This window comes from Tamandua tetradactyla, chromosome 2 (genome assembly GCF_023851605.1).
Source record: "Tamandua tetradactyla isolate mTamTet1 chromosome 2, mTamTet1.pri, whole genome shotgun sequence".
Classification (NCBI taxonomy): Eukaryota; Metazoa; Chordata; class Mammalia; order Pilosa; family Myrmecophagidae; genus Tamandua; species Tamandua tetradactyla.
This window is the reverse complement of record NC_135328.1, coordinates 205,670,306-205,692,162: the sequence shown is the minus strand read 5'-3', so window position 1 is coordinate 205,692,162 and position 21,857 is coordinate 205,670,306. Positions and strand designations below refer to the sequence as shown.

General features: G+C 39.4%; 1 protein-coding gene and 1 pseudogene across 12 annotated transcripts in view; one reads left to right on the top strand and one right to left on the bottom strand.

Annotated features, from left to right (window-relative positions):
• Positions 1–21,857, bottom strand: part of KIF17 (kinesin family member 17) — a 113,437-nt gene that overhangs the window by 48,992 nt on the left and 42,588 nt on the right. The window lies entirely within an intron of this gene.
• Positions 1,349–2,199, top strand: LOC143664228 (homeobox protein NANOG-like; annotated as a pseudogene).

Sequence of the window (21,857 nt, the reverse complement as noted above, 5' to 3'; positions counted from 1 at the left end):
ATGCTGAGTGAAATTAGCCAGACACAAAAGGATAGATACTGTATGAGTCCACTTTTATGACCAGCATAACGGTATAATCAGAGGCTTATAATACAGTATACAGGAGACTTAGAGATACATAGAAACTAGAAGTGGGTGAACCATTAGCTAATGAGGTTGAACTCCAATATAAGGGAATAGATAGGAGTGAAGGTGATTCTCTAGTGGGTCTAGAAGTAATATTACCATATTGAAGATGAACAAGAGTGAAAGGGGTTGTATAGACCTACGGGTCCCACTGACTCAAACTAGAAAAATGAATTAGTTCTCGTAAGAATTACTTTAAAGATATGATTCTCGTATAAAGAGTGTTTAAGTCCAGGGTACAGGGGAAAACTGCTATTGCATGCTGTGAGCTATGTTCAAAAGGAAACCATCAGCACTACCACAGCAACAGCAGAGGTAAGTAATGTGGTGAGGGACAAGAGTTAAGAGGAGGTTCAGATTTCCTATTTGACGAGGGTTTGTTTATTGGTTTTCTTTCTCTCAGGAAACAATGAAATTATCTAGAATTGAGAATGTTGATGCACTGTGGACTTTGGGCCCTCCACATCATGCATGATAAATGCAGGGACTGAAGGATGCACTGACGGAGAAGTAGATTGGTGAACAATGGTGTATACATATGAACGAAGGTTGTGCTGCTACAAAAAGGAACAAAGTCGTGAGGCATGCAACGATGTGAATGAACACGTGAGACATTCTGAGAGACAAGATCAGCCAGAAAGAAAAGGACAACAGCGGTATGGCCACCTTTAGAAAATGCTGATAAGAAAACAGGGGCCTAGATTGTAAGCTTTTAGAGCAGACACATTAAGTCCGGAATGGTGATTAATATTTCTGGATTTTGAGAGGCTGTTTTATATATATAACCTGATATTTAGAGAGAAGAATGAAGTTGAACAGGTTGGGGTTAAAGTAATTCAGAACACAGGGGTAAGGAAGACAGTGTCTATATTTAGAACCACACTTACTCTTTGAGACCATTGGAAGAAAGGTTTATTTGATCTGGAAGTGAAATGTTCTGTAGTGTATAATCTAATTCAACCTATCTGTATAGCTCATTTGAACAACTGAAATACAGGGAGCACAGAATAAGAAAGAGGTCCTATATAGCTCCTGCTGCATTGGACTCTTTGACTATTGGTATTGTGGAGGGGGTTCCCCTCGTCTCAGCCTTTTAATACTTTCTTCCCTATAGACCTTCAAGTTTTTCTAAGATCTTCCACCCAAATAGTCTTTTAAGCCTTTCTTGGCCGCTCTCACTATCTAAGTGTTTGAATTTTTTTTTCTCCTCCTACTCAACAATATGAGTGTAGATCTAGCTTTTCCCCAAAGCCTTCCCTTGCCCTGAAACAGATGGTTCTAGCAAGTCTTCACCAATGCCTGAGATTTATGAGCTGAAGAAAATTATGTGTGCCTGCAAATGTCATCTGCTGAGGTGCAACAGTCAGAGACAGTCTCTCCTCTTCCTTCCTCTATGGATCTGCTTATTCAGGATAGTCCCGACTCTTCCACCAGTCCCTACGTCAAACTACCTGCTTCTGAGAAGAGTCCAGGGAAGAAGGGTGAGGGCCAGGTCAAGAAACAGAAGATCAGAACCGTGTTCTCCCAGGCCCAGCTGAATATACTCAATGATAGATTTCAAAGACAGAAATACCTCAGCCTCCAGCAAATGCAAGAACTTTCCAACATTCTGGACCTCAGCTACAAACAGGTTAAGACTTGGTTCCAGAACCAGAGAATGAAATGTAAAAGGTGGCAGAAAAACACCAACTGGTCAAAGAATGGCAACAGTTTGGCCCAGGGCTCAGCACTTCTGGTAACCTTCCGATGTGGAGCAACCAGACCTGGAACAACCCGACCTGGAGCAGTCATTCCTGGAACAGCCAGATGTGGTACGCCCAAGCCTGGAATAATAACCAAGCCTGGGACAACCATGCCTGAAACAATCAGTTCCAGAACAGTGGAGAGGAATCCCTGCAGCCCCAGGTCCAATTCCAGCAAAATTCTCCCACCAGTGATTTGGAAGCCACCTTGGGAAGTGCTGGGGAAAGCCACAACGCAATACAGCAAACTGTTAAATATTTCAATACCCCACACGACATGGATTTGTTCCCACCAAATTACTCCATGAATGCCCAGCCTGAAGACGTATGAAGACAAGGGTGAAGATGGGTATATGATACAATCTCAATCTGGGCACAGGCTGCATTACATCCTTCCTTCCAGAACTGACTTGAGAGCTGTGTATCTTACTTTATCCTGGTTTTTCTTGGGTAACTGGGGGATGCTTGTAGGTGGTGTGAGTCTAACCATGTTTCAAAAACTCAGCAGCAGTCCAGATTGCTTTGACTGTTTTGAGCAACATCAAATATGAGTTGTCTGACTATAGAGAACTAGAATATAATAGTTTGGATATCTTTAGGATTTAGCCTCAAGGATAGGAAGAAAAATAAAATGTGTGCTGGAGTACTCATGGGATTTGGGAGGCTTCACTGAATTGTTCAGATGGAAGGGTTAAGCTATCACGTCCTGCTTCACTGATTCCCCTACACTACCTCTAATTTGTTCGTTACTATATTTGTTGATAAAAGTTTTGTTTTTGCATCATGGTAAGACAGCAGTTTGACTAGTTGATTTATACATTTTACAGGTAAATAAAATATATCTTTTACCTTTAGCTAAAAAAAGAAAGAAATAAAAAAAGAGGTCCTATAATCCTGTATAGACTATTGTAATGCCTGGAAACATCCTAGAGTATATTAAACAAATAATCAAAAAGTATTGGCAAAGTCTCCTGAGGGAGAGGAGAAAGAATATGGAAGTATTAAACCTTACCATCAGGGAATCCCCTGGCACTGTGTCAAACTTTAGGGACACCCAAAGCAATAGGCCATGCCCTCAATCATGAGGCTTACTCTTGTGAAGCTTATGTAGGTAGTGGAGAAGCTTAGACTACCTATAGGCATGCCTAAGAGTTACTTCTGGAGGACCTCTGCTGTTGCTCAGATGTGGTCTCATTCTCTTCAAGCCCAACTCTGCAAGTGAAATCACTGCCCTCCCCTCTACGTGTGACATGACTTCCAGGGGTGAAAGTCTCCCTGGCGACGTGGGAGATGACTCCCCAGAATGAATCCAGACTTGGCACCGTAGGATCAACAATTACATTTCCCCCGATGAAAGGGGGGGAAAGAAGTGTAATTAATAAAGTATCAGTGGCAGAGAGAGTTCAAATAGAGTCTAGAGGCTACTTTGGAAGTGGCTCTTACACAAGCTTCAGGTAGACCTTGCTACCTATCATAACCTGCCAACCCTAACCAGGACCATTCCAGCCAATCCTAAAGAACACCTAGGGCAATAGATAAGATTCCACAAGGTTTCCATGCACTAGAGTAACTTTCCAGAAACCTACAACCTCAAGATGGGTTCCTGGTCCAGATAAGTCCTGAAACCTAGCCCAGCCTCTCCAGAACATCAGATAGTTGCATCTCCCTACCCTATATTAGTGGCAGACCCTTCCAATATAAAAAATCTAGAATTGTCATAGCCCAAACAACTCTAAAGAGAGGTATGGAAAGAGCAAAAGTGATGGTGGAGTTATACACAGAAGATAGGATTTAACAAATGAATATAAATGCTGAATCATTAAACTGGTATCTCTTATAGTCTCCAGTAATTTTAGAGCAGCTAGAAGTAAAAACCTAAAATTGTGAAATGGTAACCCATGTTAAACTCTGAAATATGTTCTACAACTAATTGTGGTGCTATGCTTTGAAATTTATAGCTTTTTTGTATATATGCTATTTTTTCACAAAAAAAGAAGGAAAAAAAGTCGATTGTGATAATAAAAAAATATTTAAGCCCTCTAACCTCCTGTATTCTGGAGCAGCTAGAAGGAAAAATATGAGGCGATTGTATAGTAGTAGCCCCATGACAAATTCTGGGATCTGTCCTGTAAACACTTGTTGAAGAGTGCTTTGAAAACTACTGCTTTTTTATTTCCTTGCTTTGTATATATTATATTATACAATAAAAAAGTTAAAAAAAAAAAAAAAAAGAAAAAGAAAAGTCCAGGTCCAAATGGCTTTACATGTGAATTCTACCAAACATTCAAGATTATAATCAATCCTACTCAAATTTTTCAAAAAAACTTTGAAGCAGAGAGAAAACTACCTAACTCATTCTATGAAACCAACATCATCCTAATACCAAAGTCAGGCAAAGATACTACATGAAAATAACATTACAGACTAATCTCTTTAATGAATAGAGATGTAAAAATCCTCAACTAAACACTTACAAATTGAATCCAGCAGCACATTAAAAGAATTGCACACCATGACCAACTGGGTTTTATTCTAGGTATGGAAAGGTGGTTAGACACAAGAAAACCAATTTATGTAATACATCACATCAAAAAATCAAAGGAGACAAACCACATGATCATCTAAATTGATGCAGAAAATGCATCTGACAAAATTCAGCATCCCTTTTTTTTAGCAATTTTATTTAGATACATTATATATCCACATACCATACAATCATCCAAATTGAACAGTCAGTGGTTTACAGTATCATCATAAAGCTGTGCCTTCATTATCTCAATAGACTTTTGAACATTTTCATTATACCAAAAAAATAAAAATAAGAATAAACATAATAATAAAAGTAAAAATAATGGATATACTCTTCATCTTAATGCTGCCTCTTGAATGCCAGTGCTCCTTTTGCCCCTTTGAGGCTATTATTAACAGTGTTAAATAAACAAACATAACAATGAACTTAAGAGAAAGAAAGTGACTGTCTATAAGAGAAAAACTTAAAAACAAAATGTGTCTTTAATGTTAAAGGCTTGCATCAATTTTTTGGTGGTCTTTGGCTGTCCATTGTCAATTAAGAGTAAAGGACAACAGGTGATGATTGAAGCCTGTCGAATGGTAGGATTTCATTTAGGATTACTGGACTGGTGCCTAACCATTTTGTTGGAGTGAACCAATAACTGAAGGTCTCTTTTCTTGTGCCATGCTATTTCTCTTAGGAAGATCCTCTGACCTCCTACCTGAGAGTATAAATCTGGTCACTGGTGTCCCAAGTTCCAACAAGGGAAGTGGGCCAAGACTCTTTTCAGTGTTTGGGTTTTAAATTAGAATGCCCATTTTTTGTTCCTTGCCTTATCCTCATTCTTCACTGTGTCTGTTATTCCCAAGTGCAGAGCTTTTAGCTCAGCTGTGTTCGGCACCTCGTTTGCACCACTTTAAATCCTCTTTGCCTAACTAATGCCAGTCACTGCCGTGGTGACAAATTGCACCCTGATGGCAGCTCCTAGCCCTGCTCTAGAGCTTCTCTGGTGCCTTAGCATATAAACCCACTCAGAATTTACACATGTGCAACCCGGAAGGAAAGGGAAATTGATTCCACTGATCAGTGCTGGAGGGGAGGTGATGAAAAAATGCATCTCACTTTTCTTCCCCAGGGAAGATGGTTTTGAGACCCATTTCATAAGCCTTCTGAGAAGATCCTAAGGCACCCAGCAATCTGTCGCCCACAGCACTGACTAACATGATAACGATCCTGTGTTTGGTTTTCCCTCCTTCCCCTCTCTACTTCTACTGCCCCTTAACTCCTGCTTCTTTGGATCATATTCTCAAAGAAACCATTCATACATAAACTTCTGTCTCAGGTTCTGCCTTCCAGGGATCCCAGGCTTCTTGTCCTCCCAAAAGGTATGCATTTGTAGGTGGTGGTGGGGTGGTAGGGCAACTTGGCCAGCTGTCTGGGTGAAGGGGTAGGGGGTATCTGGGGTTCTAAATATTCCTCATACAAACTGATCCCACACTGTGTTTAGCCTACTTCTCAGCCCTATTTTCAGAGGTACCTGGAGTGTTCAATTCATGAGGCTTTTTCAGTTTAGAGATGTGAATCTGTGTTTTATTGCTTACTTTCTCCTCAGGAAATTAGGTTTCAGGCTTTTCCAACTCTGATATATTATTTACCACCCATGTATCTGCTTTGCTTTTTTCAAAATTTTGTTGACATCTCTCATCTGCTGCCATTTCAACTGTTCTCTCTCTTTTTTCTTTTCCCTTTTTTTTTAAAAAAAATATTTTTATTGAGAAATAGTCACACATGTACAGCCCAACCATATTATACAATCAGTGGCTCATGATATCTTCATATAGTTGTATATTCTTCACCATGATCACCTTTAGAACACTAACATCACTCCAGAAAAAGAAAAAAAAAAGAACTCACATATCCCATACCCTTCCCCCTCCCTCTCACTGACCCCCCATATTTCAATTTATAAAGATAAATTTTTACCCTTTATCTCCCCCTATTATTTATTTATCTTGTATTCTTCTTTTCTTTTTACTCCTCTGTCCATACCCTGGATAAAAAGAGCGTTAGACACATGGTTTTCATAATGACACAGTCACATGTAAAAGCTATATAGTTTTACAGTCATCTTCAAGAATCAAGGCTACTGGAACACAGTTCAACAGTTTCAGGTACTTCCCTCCAGCTACTCCAATACACCATAAACTAAAATGGGATTCTATATAATACATAAGAATAACCTCCAGCATAACCTCTCAGCTCTGTTCGAAATCTCTTAGCCACCGACACTTTATTTTGTCTCATTCCTCTCTTCCCCCTTATGGTCAGGAAGGCTTTCTCAGTCCCATGCTGCCGGGTCCCAGCTCATCCCCGGGAATCAGTCAGCATCTTTCTTGTTAGAAACACTTCAAAGGATAGGAATAGAAGGGAACTTCCTCAATATGATAAAGGGGATATATGAAAGACCCACAGCTAACAACATCATCCTCAACGGGGAAAGACTGGAAATTTTCCCTCCAAGATCAAGAAAAAGACAAGGATGCCCACTGTCACCACTGTATTCAATATTGTGCTAGAAGTTCTAGCTAGAGCAATTAGTCAAGAAAAGGAAATAAAAGGCATCCAAATTGGAAAGGAAGAAGTAAAACTTTCACTGTTTGCAGATGACTTGATCCTATATATAGAATATCCCAGAAAATCTACAGCAAACCTACCAAAGCTAATAAACAAGTACAGCAAAGTGGCAGGATACAAAATCAACACACAAAGATCAGTAGTGTTTCTAAACAGTAGTAATGAGCACTTTGAGGAGGAACTCAAGAAAAATAATCCATTTATAATACCAACCAAAAGAATGAAATATTTAGGAATATATTTAATCAAGGACATAAAAGACCTACACACAAAAAACTGCAAAACATTAGTAAAAGAGATCAAGGAAGACCTAAATAAATGGAAGGGCATGCTGTGTTCATGGACTGGAAGACTAAATATAGTTAAGATGTCAAGGCTACCCAAATTTATTTATAGATTTAATGCAATACCTTTTAAAATCCCAACTACTTACTTTGCAGAAATAGAAAACCCATAATCAAATTTATTTGGAAGGTCAGGGTAGACCAAATAGCTAAAGAGATACTTTAAGAGAGGAAAATGAAGTGAAAGGTCTCACACTACCTGACTTTAAAGCACATTACAAAGCTATAGTGTTCAAAATAGCATGGTACTGGCATAAAGATAGATATTCTGACCAATGGAATCAAACTGAGTGATTTGATTCCTCTCATCTACGGACAATTTTTTTTGATAATTTTATTGGCAAATCTTCACATGCATACATTCCATACATTGTGTACAATCACTCACAATATCATCACATAGTTGTTTATTTGTCACCAGGATCATTTTTAGAACACTTGCATTACTCCAGAAAAAGAAAAAAGAAAAAACTCATACACACCATACCCTTTACCCCTTCCTCTCATTGACCACTAGTCTTCCTATCTACCCAATTCACTTTACCCCTTATCCCCCTATTATTTACTTATTTATTATCCTTATTTTTTTACTAGTCTGTCCATACCCTGGATAAAAGGAGCATCAGACACAAGGTTTTCACAATCACACAGTCACACTGTAAAAATTATATCTTAATACAATCATTTTCAAGAATCAAGGCTACTGGAACACAGCTCAACAGTTTCAGGTATTTCCCTCCAGCTACTTCAATACCCCATAAACTAAAAAGGGGATATCTATATAATGTGTAAGAATAACCTCCAGGATAACCTCTCGACTCTGTTTGAAATCTCTCAGCCACTGAAACTTTATTTTGTCTCATTTCTCTTTTCCCTCTTTTGGTCAAGAAGAATTTCTCAATCCCTTGATGCCAGGTCCCAGCTCATCCCAGGAGTTTTATTCCATGTTGCCAGGAATATTTACACCCCTGAGAGTTATGTCCCATGTAGGGGGGAAGATAGTCAGTTTACCTGCCAAGTTGGCTTAAGAGAGATAGGCCACATCTGAGCCACAAAAGAGGTTCTCTAGGGGGTGATTCTTAGGCCTAATTTTAAGTAGGCTTAGCATAGCCTTTGCAGAAATAAGTTTCATAGGAGCAAATCCAAAGATAGAGGGATTGGCCTATGAATTTGGTTGTCCCCAGTGCCTGTGAGAATATCAGAAATTCTCCACATGGGGAGAATATTTCCTCCTTTCTCCCCAGTCACCCAAGGGGACTTTGCAAATACTTCTTTATTCACTGCCCAAATTACTCTGGGATATATCAGCGAATCACACTAACCCGGACAAACCAACGAAATCTCACACCCTGTTCAAGATTTCATGTACTTATGGTGTTCAACTAAACTGACCATACAAGTTAAATTAGGAAATGCATTACCCAAAATACAAATTTTGCAGCAAATAAACATCTCTCCCTTTGGTCTCATACAGAAGTCGAGGTTTTAAAATACAGATGATATCATCCTTTACTCTGTATTCGGCTCTACCTTAGTCCTATCCAGATCAGCTTCCTTCCTATCTCTACTCAAAGTCTGATCCTTTATTCAATTTTTTACACAGTTCCTGCATGGGATACTGCTGACATTCATAGCTTCAGAGCTCTAACTATGAGTCTCAGGCGCCACATAAATATTCAATTTCTGGGAACGACCAGGTTATAGATACAAACATCTTAGTATCTCAGAATTTAGAAATAACAGTTACAATTCGTAAATATATGTGACTGCTGTTAAGAGCTTACAATCTAGGACCCCTTACAATAGGCCCCAACCTGATAACCTATGTTCTTGACTTTAGTTCACTGAGTTTTTATATTATAGTTAGTTCATATGATTGAGGCATGATAATATTGGACAATTTTTTTTTTAATATTGGACAACTTGACTTTTGATAAGGCGGTTAAGTCGACTCAACTGGGACACAGCAACCTCTTAGACAAATGGTGCTTGGAGAACTGGATATCCATATCTTATACCTTATATAAAAATTAACTCAAAAGAGATAAAGACCTAAACATTAGCACTAAAACCATAAAACTTGTAAAAGAAAATGTAGGGAAATAATCTTTAAGATCTCGTGGTAAGAAGATGGTTTCCTAGACTTTACACCCAAAGTATGAGCAATGTAAGAATAAATAAATAATGGTATCTCCTCAACACTGAATACTTTTGGACAGCAAAGGACTTTGTCAGGAAAGTTAAAAGGCAGCCTACACAATGGGAGACAGTATTTGGAAACCACATATTAGGTATGAGTTTAATATCCAGAATATAAAAAGAGATCAACAACTCAATAACGAAGAAACAAACACCACAATTTAAAAATGGACAAAAGACATGGATAGGCATGTCTCCAAAAAGGAAATACAAATGGCTCAAAAGCATATGAAAAGTTACTCAACTTCACTACTTATTAGGGAAATGTTAACCAAAACCACAATGAGAGTTGGTAACAGAGACCATCAGGAGACAGAAATAGGGTAAGATATTGGGTAACTGGAGCTGAAGGGATACAGATTGTGCAACAGGACTGATTGTAAAAACTCAGAAATGGACAGCACAATACTACCTAACTGTGATACAATTATGTTAAAACACTGAATGAAGCTGAATGTGAGAATGGTAGAGGGAGGAGGGCTGGGGGCACAAATGAAATCAGAAAGAAAGATAGATGATAAAGACTGAGATGGTATAATCTAGGAATGCCTAGAGGGTGTAATGATAGTAACTAAAACAAAATGTACAATTTTAAAAATGTTTTTGCATGAGGGAGAACAAAGGAATGTCATTACTGCAGTGTGCTGAAAATAGATGGTAATTAATATTTTAAAATTTCAACTTATGTGTGAGACTAAAGCAAAAAATGTTTATTTGGTACAAAATTTATATTTGACTAATGCATTTCCTAATATAACTTATGTAGACAGCTTAATTGAACACCATAAGTACATGGAACCTTGGGTAGGACATGAGATTTTGTTGGTTTGTCCAGAGTGATGCCCTGATAAATCCCAGAGTGATTTGATCAGTGAATAAAAAGTATTTACAAAGTCTCCTTTGGGGAGTGGTGAGAACAGGGGAAAACTCAACTTCCTCAAGTTGAATTCTTGATATTCTCACAAGCAGTGTGGACAACCAAAGCTATAGGAAAAGCCCCCAGTCTTGGGGTTTGTTCATATGCAACTTAAACCCACAAAGGAAAGGTCAAGCCTACTTAAAATTAGGCCTAAGAGTCACTCCCAAGAGAACCTCTTTTGTTGCTCAGATGTGGCCTCTCTCTCCAGCCAACACAACAAATAAACTCACCACCCTACCCCTGTCTACATGGGACATGACTCCCAGGGGTGTGGACCTTCCTGGCAACGTGGGACAGAAATCCTAGAATGAGCTGAGACTCAGCATCAAGGGATTGAGAAAAACCCTAGAATGAGCTGAGACCCAGCATCAAGGAATTGAGAAAACCTTCTCGACCAAAAGGGGGAAGAGGGAAATGAGACAAAGTGTCAATGGCTGAGAGATTCCAAACAGAGTCAAGAGGTTATCCTGGAGGTTATTCTTACACATTAACTAAATATCACCTTGTTATTCAAGATGTAATGGAGAGCTGGAGGGAAGTTCCTGAAAATGCACAGCTGTGTTCCAGTAGCCATGTTTCTTGAAGATGATTGTATAATGATATAGGTTTCACAATGTGACTGGGTGATTGTGAAAACCTTGTGTCTGATGCTGCTTTTATCTAACTTGTCAACAGAAGAGTAGAACATATAGGATAAAAATAAGTAATAGGGGGAACAAATGTTAAAATAAATTTAGTTTGAAATGCTAGTGATCAATGAAAGGGAGGGATAAGCAGTATGGTATGTATAATTTTTTTTTCTGTTCTCATTTTATTTCTTTTTCTGAATAGATGCAAATGTTCCAAGAAATGATCATGATGATGAATATGCAACTATGTGATGACATTGTGAATTACTGATTATATATGTAGAACAGAAGATCAAAATAGGAATGTTTGAGTTTATTTGGTGGTTTTTTTAGGTATTAAAAAAAATAAAATAATTATGAAAAAAAACCACAACTAGATATCATCTCACTACTAGAATGGCCATTATCAAAAATAAAAATATAAAAACAGAAAACTACAAGTGCTGGAGAGGATATGGAGAAAGAGGCACACTTAGTCATAGTTAGTAGGAATGCAGAATGATGCAGCCGCTCTGGAAGGCAGTCTGGTGGTCCCTCAGGAAGCTAAATATAAAATTGCTATATGATCCAGCAATCCCATTACTAGTGAAATACTTGGAAGAACTGAAAGCAGGGGCACAAACAGACATTTGCAAATGAGTGTTAACAGCAGCATTATTCACAATTACCAAACATGAAAACAGCCCAAATGTTCATCAATGGATGAGTGGGTAAACAAACTGTAGTGTATGTATATATATATGATGGAATATTACACAGCTGGAAGATGGAATAAAATCATGACACATGCAACCACACGGACAAAGGGGACATTATGTTAAATGAAATAAGCCAGAAACGTAAGGATAAAGACTGCATGGTCTCACTGATAAGAGCAAACTCAGAGTTAAAGTTGACAACACAGATTATCAGGAGATAGAAAGAGGTCAGAGATTGAGAAATTTGATGCTGAAGGAATACAAAATGTTCAAGAAGAATGACTGTAAAGATTCAGAAATGGATAGTACAATATTGTGTGCTGGTAGCACTATATTGTAAGTATAATGAACAAGGCTGAATTTGAGTATAGTTAAAAGTGGAAAGCTAGGAGTATGTATGACACCAGAAGGAAAAACTTGTACTGTATAACTTAGCAAAACCTAGAGTAGACAATGATGGTGATTAAACATACAAATATGAGAAAGTTTTTACATGTGGGAGAATAAATGAATGTAGCCATTGCAAAGTGTTAAAAAATGGGATAGTATATGGAAAAAATATAATTAATGCAAACTAGGTTCTATGGTTAACAGTAACATTGAATTTTCCTTCACTAATTGTAACAAAGGCAATATACCAAAGTTAATTATCATTAGGAGGGGGTATAAGGGAGGGGTATGGGATTCTTGCTGTTGTTGTTTCTCCTTTTTTTTTTTTCCTTCTTCTTCTTTCTTTGTGGAAGAAATGGAAATGTTCCCATATAGACTGTGGTAGTGAATGAGTAACTGTGTGATTATACCAGGAGCCACTGATTGTACACTTAGGATGGATTATATGGTGTGTGAATAAAACTATTTAAAATAAACAGAAAGATACAAATGCTGGAGAAAATATGGAGAGAAAGATACACCTATTCATTGTTGGTAGGGAAATAGAATGGAGCAGCCCCTCTGGAGGGCAGTGTGTTGTTTCCACAGGAGGCTAAGTATAGGGTTGCCATATGATCCTTCAAACCTGTTATTAGGTATATACTTGAAAGAACTGAAAGGAGGGACACAGCAGACACTTGTACACTGGTGTTTATGGCTGCATTATTCATGATTTGCAATGGACAGAGGCAATCTAAGGGAACATTGACTGTTAAAAGGAAGAGCTGTGGTTACATACAATGGAATATTGAACGGATGCAGGAAGGAGTGATGTCATGAGGCATGCAACTAGGTGAATGAAACCTGAAGATATTATGTGGAGTGAAATAAGTCAGAAACAAAAGGCCAAATATTGTATAGTCTCACTATTATAAGCTAATAATAACGAGTAAACACTGAGAATTGAATTCGAAAGCATAGGTTATCAGGGGATAGAAAATGGGCACAGATAAGGCAATTAATGATTAAGGAGTACAGAATGTTCAATAAAGCTCATTGTAAGGGTTCCTGGATCACAAGCTTTTACAACAGTCACATCTATTCCTGAGTTTTAATTATTTATAAATTTTGAGATGCTGTGCTCTTTGTGTATAACCTGGTAGTTTCCTGGAACTTTGGGTATCTGTGTGACACCTAAGAATCAGAGTTAGAGTTCAGGAGCTCTGAAAGTCAGCATTACTCCATACAGCAACTGTTAAAGACGCTGAAAAAGAGATCAGACTTCAACCAGAGATATGAATGAAGACAATCTGGTTAGGACTAAGGTAAATCAGAATACAGGGTAAAAGATTATATTAAAACCTCGACTTCTGCATGAAACCAAAGGAAGAGATGTTTATCTTGTTCAAAATGTAAATTTCTGTAGCATACACTCTAATTTACGCTGCCTGGTCAGTTTATTTAGACAACCTCATTACATGGGACCTAGAATAGGAAATGAGATTGGGATAGGTTAACATAATACCTGGTACACTCCAGAGTATTGGGGGCAGAAAATTAAAAAGTATTTCCAAAGGCCCCTCGAGGGACTGGGAAGAATGTGAAGCTATTAAACTTTCCCACCTGGGGAATTCCTGATATTCGCTTAAGTATTAGGGACTCTCAATTTAATAAACCAAGACCTTAACTTGAAGTATACCCTTATGAAATTTATTTCTGCAATGGCAAAGCTAAGTCAACACATAATTATGCCTGAGTGTCATCCCCAGAGAACCTCTTGTTGCCCAGATGTGGCCTCTCTCTCTAAGCCAACTCTGCAAATAAATTCACAACCCTTCCCCCCTACATGGGGCATGACTCCCAGGGATGAACCTGGCCCTGGCATCACGGGATTGAGAATGCCTTCTGACCAAAAGGGGGAAGAGAAATGAAACAAAATTAAGTTGCAGTGGCTAAGAGATTTCAAATAGAGTCAAGATGTCATTCTGAAGGTTCTCTTATGCAAGCTTCAGCCAGACATTGCAAATTGCCACAGAAACCAAGTCCCAGCCAACAGTATTCCTGAAAACCCTAAAGAATTCCTTGAGCTCTATCTAAGATTCCATAAAAGCTTTTCTTAGTAACTTTTTCAGAAATTTAAGAACTCCAGATTGTTCGTATGCCAGATAAGTTTTGAAACCCAAAGATACCAGTCTCTCCAAGAGCATCGACCATTTTCATTCTTCTGCCCCATAAGGTCAAGACCCCTTTACAGCATAAGGAAATTAAAATGGTCATTGCCCAGATATTCCAGAATTCTGAAAGAATGATTAAATGAGAGGGAGGAGGTGTAACTGAGATATTAGGATTTAATAAATGATTATGACTACTGACTCATTATATAGATACTTTTTAGTTTCAAGTGTATTAGAATAGCTAAAAGGAAATACATGAAGTTTAATTGTAATCCAGTAGCTTTGATCTTTGATAATGACTGTATAACTATATAGATTTTATCACGTGACCATGTGATTGTAAAAATGTTGTGATTGACACTCCCTTTATCCAGTGTATGGGTACATGAGTAATAAAATAAAGACAAAAAATAATAGGGGGTGTGTTAATTTGCAAGCTAATAGAATGCAATATAACAGACTTGTAATGACTTTTATAAAAGGAATTTAATAATTTACAAGTTTACAGTACTATGCTCATAAAAATGTCCAAACTAAGGCATCCAGGGAAAGATACCTTAATTCAAGGAAGGCTGATGGGTCAGGAACACCTCTGTCAGCTGGCTGTCAGTCACCTCTGTCAGTCACGTGGATGGCATCTGCTGGTCTCTTGCTCCTGGGCTCCGCTGCTTTCAGCTTCTGTTCCTGTGGGGGTTCCTCACTTTGCTTCTCTGGGGCTGGCTTTCATCGCTTGGCTTCCCTTGGCTCTCTCCAGGTTCTGGCTTGCTTAACATCCCATGGCAACATCTGCTGGGCTCCAAGCATCTCCCACATCCATGTCTCTGTTCTCCAAGTGTTGGCATCTGTGTCAGCTCTACACTAAAGTTTCTGTCAGCTTTTTCTCTCTGTGGGCTCTGAGGTTTCTTCACAATATTTCCCCTTTTAAAGGACTCCAGTAAACTAATCAAGACCCACGTTGGATGGGCAGAGTCAAATCTCCGTCTAATCAAAAGGACACACCCACACCTGGGTGTGCTGCAGCTCTGTGGAGATGATCTAATCAAAGTTTCTGTCCCACAAGATTGAATCAGCATCAAAACATGGCTTTTCTGGGGCTACATAACACTTTCAAGCCAGCACATGGAGGATAAGGAGTATGGGGTGTCTTGGGTTTACTTTTTTCTTTTTGGAGTAATGAAATTGTTCTAAAATTGATTGTGATGATGAATGCACAACTTTTGATGATACTGTGAGCCACTAATTGTATACTTTGGATGGGTTATATGGTATGTGACTACATCTCAATTTAAAATTGCATTTTTTTAAAAAAGAGAGAGTTCTGGGTGTCTCAGGATAATGATACCCATCTAAATCTGAAGCTCTATACAGACAGCCTTAAATACATGCGCATACACAGAACAATAAGGAGAGAAAAAAGAAAATAAAACCATCTGTGCTGGTTTGAAAGGATGTATGTCTCCTAGAAAAGCCATATTTTAATCAAAATCCTATTTTGTAAAGGCAGAATAATCCCTATTCAATACTGTATGTTTGAAAGTGTAATTAGATCATCTCTGTGGAGATGTGATTTGATCAAGAGTGGTTGTTAAACTGGATTAGGTGATGACATGTTTCCACCCATTTGGGTGGGTCTTGGTAAGTTTCTGGATTCCTACAAAAGAGGAAACATTTTGGAGAAAAAGATACAGAGAGAGCAGAGCAGAATGACATAGCCACGAGAAGCAGAGTCCACCAGCCAGTGACCTTTGGAGATGAAGAAGGAAAATGCCTCCCAGGGAGCTTCATGAAACAAGAAGCCAGGAGAAGAAGCTAGCAGATGATGCCGTATTTGCCATGTGCCCTTCCACCTGAGAGAGAAACCCTGAACTCCACTGGCCTTCTTGAATCAAGGTATCTTTTCCTGATTGGACATTTCTATAGACTTGCTTTAACTGGGACATTTTCTCAGCCTTAGAATTGTAAACTAGCAACGAATTAAATTTGCCTTTTTAAAACCCATTCCGTTTCTGGTATATTGCATTCCAACAGCTAGCAAACTAGAACACCATCCTTAGTCCAAGTGTATAGCCTGACCACGCACAGAGAAACCAGAAGCTTCAAATAACAGATAAGGATTGAAATAAGCAGCCAAGTCCAGCAGAGGCAGCTCCTGAGCCCATGCCATGGGACAGAGAAGTGCAGAGCACACAAGGAAGTGTGTGGGGGGTGTGTGTGTGAAGAGAGGCAAGAATATGCGATGCAGATAAAATCACTCCCCAAAAGAGAAAGTCACAATCTCAGTGGGGAAACACTGAGCAGGCCTGAAACCTGATCCTGGGCAACTGAAAGGAAGAGACCTAGGTATGTAGCAGAGGGTTAGTATGTAGAAGGCCTTGCTTGGCACAGGCGGGGATGGGGGTGGAAGGAGGGCAGCATTTAGAAGTGGAGGTGAGAGGTAGAAATGAGAAGTTCTGCAGAAACAAGAAAAATCACAAAAGACACACTGACATTCCCACCAAAAAAAGGCTTGTGGTAGGCAGGATTTGGGCCCCATTTCCTTTGCTCCCAGTATTAGGCCCTTGAATATGTTACCTCACATGGCAAAAGGGTCTTCGCAAATGGAATAAAGGATGTTTATTAGTTGACCTTAAAATAAGAAATTATCCTGGACTATCCATGTGGGCCCACTGTGATGACCTGGTGTCATGGTCAGGTTCATGTGTCAATTTGGCAAAGTGGTGGTTGGGCAAGTGCTGGCTTCTCTGTTGCAATGAGGACATTTCATAGAATTAAATCATGATCATGTCAGCTGCATCCACAGCTGATTCCATTTGTAATCAGCCAAGGGGGTGTGTCTTCTGCAATGAGTGATGCTTAATCTAATCACTGAAGGCCTTATAAGGAGGATTCAGAAGAGACAGGCTCTTCCTGTTTCGGCCCGTGAGCCTCTCTTGTGGAGTTCATCCAGCCCCTCCACTGGAATCGTCGGCTTCACAGCCTACTCTACGGATTTTGGACTCTGCATTCCCGCGGTCACGTGAGACACCTTTATAAATTTTATATTTGTGAGTGTTCCCTGTTGATTCTGTTTCTCTAGAGAACCCTAACTAATACACCTGGTGATGACCTGGGGCCAGAAGACGAAGTTGGGGAGGCTCGCAGGAAAGTCATGGGAGAAGAGATGCTCAGAGAGAAGAGCAGAAGGAGCAGACTGAGCAGGAGGGGACTGCACCGCCCTGGCTGTCACTGAAAGGGGGCCTGAGCCAGCAACTGCAAGAAGCCTCTAGAGGCTGAGAATGATCTGGGGCCAATGCCAGCGGGGAAACCTCACTCCACCAACTACATGCAGCTGAGTTCTGCCAACAACCTGAGGGAGACCAGGCGGCGTCTCCCCGAGAGCCTCCAGAGAGGGAGGAGTCTGCCCGCATCTTGGCTCTGCCGGGAAGGTCTCTGCAGGGAAGCCGGCCAGCCTTGCTGCACCCGGACTCTGGCAGACAGAACTCTGAGGAACTAGATTTGTTCTGCTTTAAGCGACTAAATTTGTTACGAAGCAAAGGGAAACATATACACAGCTCTATTTAAAACTCTGCCCTTCCCAACAGAAGAGTGTTGTATTGAATGAAGAAAGCTGGAAAACAGGCTAAAACCCGTCACCTCTGCATGCAACTGTTATGGATAGTTCAGAAAAATAAGGTATTACAAAAGAAAAACAAAAGAGCAGATCATCCATCAAACCTACTGTAAGAAAGAAAATGAAAATCAAAGCATTTCAGTTGAAGAAAATTATCCCAAATGAAAAATGTAACACAACATCCCAACTTGAGACTCTGTCAGGCAAGACAGCAGCTTAGCGAGGTGTGGGATTTAGTTCATCCTCCAGAGCAGCTAGTAACAGCCAGAAACAATACAGAAAAACTTCTGGGGACACATCAGTGACCGGACACACAGTGTACCCATCTGGACCAGTTGGACTGGCTGCGAGCATCCCCAGAACCGTGAGTTCCCCAAGCCGTGGTGGCCGGTGCCCCTCCCCCACAGGCTACTTCCCAGGGGGGAAGGAAAGAGACTTTACCAGCAGCAGGGGCTGAGCCCAATCAAATGCCAATTGTGGAATTAATTAACAAATTCTGACTACTAAAAATACGCCCCCAGCTCAGCTGAACCTCAGGTCAAAGCAGAGGTTGCTGATTTTTGCCCCAGCACCGAGGTGGCAGGGCTGACGGAAAAAGAAAAAAAGAAACAGAGGTTTTTTGGATCAGATAGCATGTAGTACTTGAAAGGGTCTGGCCCTGAAGGAAAGGAGAGGCATATGGGATCTGAAGGTACACAAAGCAACATACCAACTTATGCTCTTGATTGGCAAACCCAAGGAACGGGGTCCTGCTCTGAGAAGGATTTTTCTCTCTTTTTTGTGCCTGTGTTTCTACAAAGGCTTGACTGCCTTTGGATACAGCAGCAGGACTCCTCAGGCTGCAAATGCCCCAGGCATAGGCAGAAACAAGCTTGTTTGAGGGCTTGTCTGGAGCCTGTGCCTTCCCCAAGGGAGGGGTGGGTCCCAACTCAGGTGGAATCCCTCCCTCAAGGAATTCAGACTCAGGATGTGGAAAATTGAAGTGATTAAAACCAGCCTACAACCTCTCCTCTGTCTCCACCACACCCCCAGCAGGGAGAGTCTGCTGAAGTTAAAGGTACCGCATCACCTAATGCTGGTGGGACCTGCAGGCAGAAAAGTGCCACATACTGGGTAGGATACGAAAAACGCAATGTCTAGAGACTTCACAGGAAAGTCTTTCAACCTGCTGGGTCTCACCCTCAGGGAAAACTGACCCAGGTGACTCTTTCCTACTGACAGGAGGCCAGTTTGGTCTGGGAAATCTGGTTGGGGTCTATAATACCTAAGTAGACCTTCCTAAGGGTGGGGGGCAGGAAAGGCACCATACAGGCAGGACAAGAAACAAGAAAACAAGAACTGAAAAATTCTGCTCTGTTAAGCAAAACCTAAGCTAGAGGTCCAGAATAAGCTGAACTGAATGTCAAAGAACAGATAGACAACAAAGTCATCCAGCAAGAAAATCCTAGGGAAAAGAAGTGAAAACAATCTCCAGAATACACTAATTAAGGTAATTAAATGCCTAGATGCCAGCAAAAAATAACGAATCACACTAGGAAAACTGAAGATATGGCCCAGTCAAAGGAACACACCAACAATTCAAATGAAATATAGGAGTTGAAACAATTAATTCAGAACGTTCAAACAGACATGGAAAACCTCATCAAAAATCAAATCACTGAATTGAGGGAGGATATAAAGAAGACAAGGAATGAACAAAAAGAAGAAATCGAAAGTCTGAAAAAACAAATCACAGAACTTAAGGGAATGAAAGGCACAGTAGAAGAGATGATGAAAAAAACAACAGAAACCTACAATGTCAGATTTCAAGAGGCAGAAGATAGGATTAGTGAACTGGAGGACAGAACATCTGGAACCCAACAAGCAACAGAAAATATAGGGAAAAGAATGGAAAATAATACGAGCAGGGACTCAGGGAATTGAATGACAACATGAAGCGCATGAATATACATGTTGTGAATGTACTAGAAGGAGAAAAAAAGGGAAAAGGAGGAGAAAAACTAATGGAGGAAACTATTACTGAAAATTTCCCAACTCTTATGAAAGACATAAAATTACAGATCCAAGAAGTGCAACATACCTCAAACAGAATAGATCCAAATAGACATATTCCAAGACACTTACTAATCAGAATGTCGGAAGTCAAAGAGAAAGAGAGAATCTTGAAAGCAGCAAGAGAAAAGTAACCCATCACATACAAGGGAAACCCAATAAGACTATAGGTAGATATCTCAGTAGAAACCATGGAGGCAAGAAGACAATGGAATGATATATTTAAATTACTACAAAGAGAAAAACTGCCAACCAAGAATTCTATATCCAGCAAAATTGTCCTTCAAAAATGAGTGGGAATTTAAAACATTTTCAGACAAAAAAATCACTGAGCGAATTTGTGACTAAGAGACCAGCTCTGCAAGAAATACTAAAGGGAGCACTAGAGGCAGGTACAAAAAGACAGGAGTGAGAGGTGTGGGGAAGAGTGTAGAAATGAAGACTATCAGTAAAGGTAAAAAGAAGAAAAAATAGATATGACATATAAAATCCAAAAGGCAAAATGGCAGCAGAAAGTACTACCCATACAGTAATAACACTAAATGTTAATGGATTAAAATCCTCAATCAAAAGATATCGACTGGCAGAATGGATTAAAAAACAGGATCCATCTATATGTTGTCTTCAAGAAACACATCTTAGACACAAGGATAAAGATAGGTTGAAAGTGAAAGGTTGGGAAAAGATATTTCATGAAAATAACAATCAGAAAAGAGCAGGAATAGCTATACTAATATCCAACAAATTAGACTTCAAATATAAAACAGTTAAAAGAGACAAAGAAGGACACTATGTATTAATAAAAGGAAGAATTCAACAAGAAGACATAACAATCATAAATATTTATGCACCGAGCCAGAATGCTCCAAAATACAGGAGGAAAACACAGAAAACACTGAAAAGAGAAATAGACACAAATACCATAATAGCTGGAGACTTCAATTCCCCACTCTCATCGATGGACAGAACATCTAGAGAGAGGATCAGTAAAGAAACAGAGAATTTGAATGATACAATAAATAAGCTAGACTTAACAGACATTTGTAGAACATTACACCCCACAACAGCAGGATACACCTTTTTCACAAGTGCTCATGGATCATTCTCAAGGATAGACCATATGCTGGGTCACAAAGTAAGTCTCAATAAATTTAAAAAGATTGAAATGATACAAAACATTTTCTCAGTTCATAAAGGAATGAAGTTGGAAATCAATAATAGGCAGAGTGCCAAAAATGCACAAATATGTGGAGGCTCAACAACAGACTTTTAAACAACCAGTGGGTCAAGGAAGAAATTACAATAGAAATCAGCGAATATCTCGAGGCAAATTAAAATGAAAACACAACATATCAAAATTTATGGGCTGCAGCAATGGCAGTGCTAAGAGGGAAATTTATTGCCCTAAATGCCTATATCAAAAAAGAAGAAAGGGCAAAAATCAAGGAATTAGCTGTTCATGTGGAACAACTAGAGAAAGAACAGCAAACTAACCCCAAAGTAAGCAAAAGGAAAGAAATAATGAAAACTAGAGCAGAAATAAATATAATTGAGAACATGAAAACAATTGAGAAAATCAACAAAGCCAGAAGTTGATTCTATGAGAAAATCAATAAGATAGATGGACCCTTAGCAAGATTGATAAAAAGAAGAAGAGAGAGGATGCAAATAAAATCAGAAATGGAAGAGGAGACATAACCACTGACACCATAGAAGTAAAGGAAGTAATAAGAGGATACTATGCACAGCTTTATGCTAATAAATACAGCAATGTAGATGAAATGGACAACTTTCTAGAAAGGCATGAACAACCAACATTGACTCGAGAAGAAATAGATGACCTCAACAA